Genomic DNA, 2,531 nt, shown 5'->3' on the forward strand with positions numbered 1-2,531 from the left:
GGAAAAGTGATCAGCTGTGAGCCTAGCAGAGGCCTTCAATTTTAGCTGCACTGGAATGCTGAGCTTATGGTGATATGCGAGTGTAGTCGAGACCATTTGGTCGGTCATAGGCTGGTCAAAGTAATGGTAACAGGTAGGAAGCCATTTGGCAGGGACAACAGACACAGTTCTTGAAGCCAGAGGAAGTTTCAGATCTGGAGATGGCTTCTAGAATCCTCCCTCTCTGCAATCTCTCTGCACTATCCTTTTCTTGGGGGGTGTTTTCAAGAAGCACTGAAAAGTGTTGTTGGTGGGCTGCTGAGCAAGGAGGCACCAAGAGAAGGTGAAAAGTCACAAAACTAGAGAAAAAAAAGAAGTACCGTGTTTCCCCGAAAATAAGACCGTGTCTTATATTAATTTTTGCTACCAAAGATGCACTAGGCCTTATTTTCAGGGGATGTCTTATTTTTCCATGAAGAAGAATTCACATATATTGTTGAACAAAAAAAATGAACATTTATCATATTCTGAATAGTTGTCTGGTTATGCTGGTTTCTGATGACAACTAACTGTGAATCCTGCAGGGTAAAAAAATCACAGCTGCATGCTCTGGTGTTCTGTGCGACGGGCATGCTTCCAAATAAAAACTTTGCTAGGTCTTACTTTCGGGGGAGGTCTTATATTTAGCAATTCAGCAAAACCTCTACTAGGTCTTATTTTCGGGGAAACAGGGTACTAGGTTCAAAATTGTGCTTCAGCTTGGCCAAAAGAAGGACCGAAGCAGCTCATGAGCCAACACCAGCAAGGGCACATGCTCAATGGAACTCAAAGGCTACTACCTGAGACAGCAAAGCCTGTTCTGTGCAAGCAAATGATGTCACTCACATCTAATGCAGGCTGCTTCTCGGCAGAAACTGTATCAATCCTTCTTTATACAAGGGATAAGTCAGTGTCATACAGGCAACTGACTCATTACCGTGGCTGCTACATGTGGGCTGCCAGAGCTTCTTAAGGGTTACTGTTCTTAAGCTATAGAATGCGTCACCAGCGCTCACTCAGGCCGATTCAGTAAAAACGCGGGAGAGCGGATGAACGCCCGCTCTCTTGGCGCGTGCACCGGCCACTTGCTGGTGTGCGCAATACAGTATGCAAATGAGGTGATGCAGTAGAATCGGGCAAAAGGAGGCGCTAGGGACACTAGTGCGTCCATAGCACCTCCTTTTAGCCCGGAGCGGCAGCTGTCAGCGGGTTTGACAGCCGACGCTCAATTTTGCTGGCGTCTATTCTCGAGCCCGCTGACAGCCACAGGCTCGGAAACCGGACGCCAGCAAAATTGAGCGTCCGGTTTTTGGCCCGACAGCTGCGGGCTGAATTAAAAAAAAATTTTTTTTGAACTTTTTTTTTATTCTTTGGGACCTCTGACTTAATATCGCCATTATATTAAGTTGGAGGGTGCCCAGAAAAGTCGGAGGGTGCCCAGAAAAGCAGTTTTTACTGCTTTTCTGTGCACTTTACTGGTGCCGGAAGAAATTAGCGCCTACCTTTGGGTCAGCGCTAATTTCTGAAAGTAAAATGTGCGGCTTGGCTGCACATTTTACTTTCTGTATCCCACGTGCATACTTAATAGGGCCATCAACATGCATTTGCATGTTGAGGGCGCTATTAGGTGCCGTGGGTTGCACGTGTGTTTTCCTCCCCTTACTGAATAAGGGGTAAGGGAAAACGCGCGTCCAAGAGCAGCCTAACTGCGCTCCGCTGTACTGTATTGTCCTGACTGTAAGGTCTCTCCATTATGCTTAGGCTCTGGATGAGACAGAGGCAGGAAGGCGGCAAAGGCTCAGTAGGGGGAAGATGGGGAGGTGTATCAAGCAGGGCTCAATTATCCATGTTCTGCATGCTACCTATTAATTACCACACTCCATAACTCATACTGTTGCTAGGAAGACGAGGCAGGCATGATTATACATATTCTTAGAAAGGAATTCCTACATGATTAAGAGCCAACACTGGAGGAGCTGGCCTGGATCTGAGCATCACGCACTGGTGGCATTTTCCGTGGTACAGGTGATGAGGTCTGAAGACACACGAGTGTACTATGGTGAAATAGTTGGTGTGAAACTCTGCCCTGGGCAATTGATTATACCTAAATCCGGTCCCATGAACCGGATTTAGACTGAAGACTGATAAGATAGGATAAGACTAAAGGGTTGCTGAAAGAGAAACTTGAAAATGTAAAGAAGCTGAAGCAGAGAAACAGGACAAAAACATGAACATCTGCTTAGCATTTTCGTTACAGCACCGAAGAAGAAAAACGGTGCGGAAGAAAGTCCGCTACGGATGACAGAAAAAAAAATCTGAAGAGCGGGCAGTGCTCAGAAGCTGAAAAGGACGCTTCTGGCAGAGTTCTCTGTGGTGATAATAATTATGATTTTATTACACACAGGTCATGAAAAAAAATTAGCAAGCACAAGGCGAGGGAACGAGCTTCGACGGCTTATATCCAAATCAAAGACGACCACAGGATCTCGTCAGGCGTCTGGCATTTGACACTT

Source organism: Rhinatrema bivittatum, chromosome 3 (assembly GCF_901001135.1).
Source record: "Rhinatrema bivittatum chromosome 3, aRhiBiv1.1, whole genome shotgun sequence".
Taxonomy (NCBI): Eukaryota; Metazoa; Chordata; class Amphibia; order Gymnophiona; family Rhinatrematidae; genus Rhinatrema; species Rhinatrema bivittatum.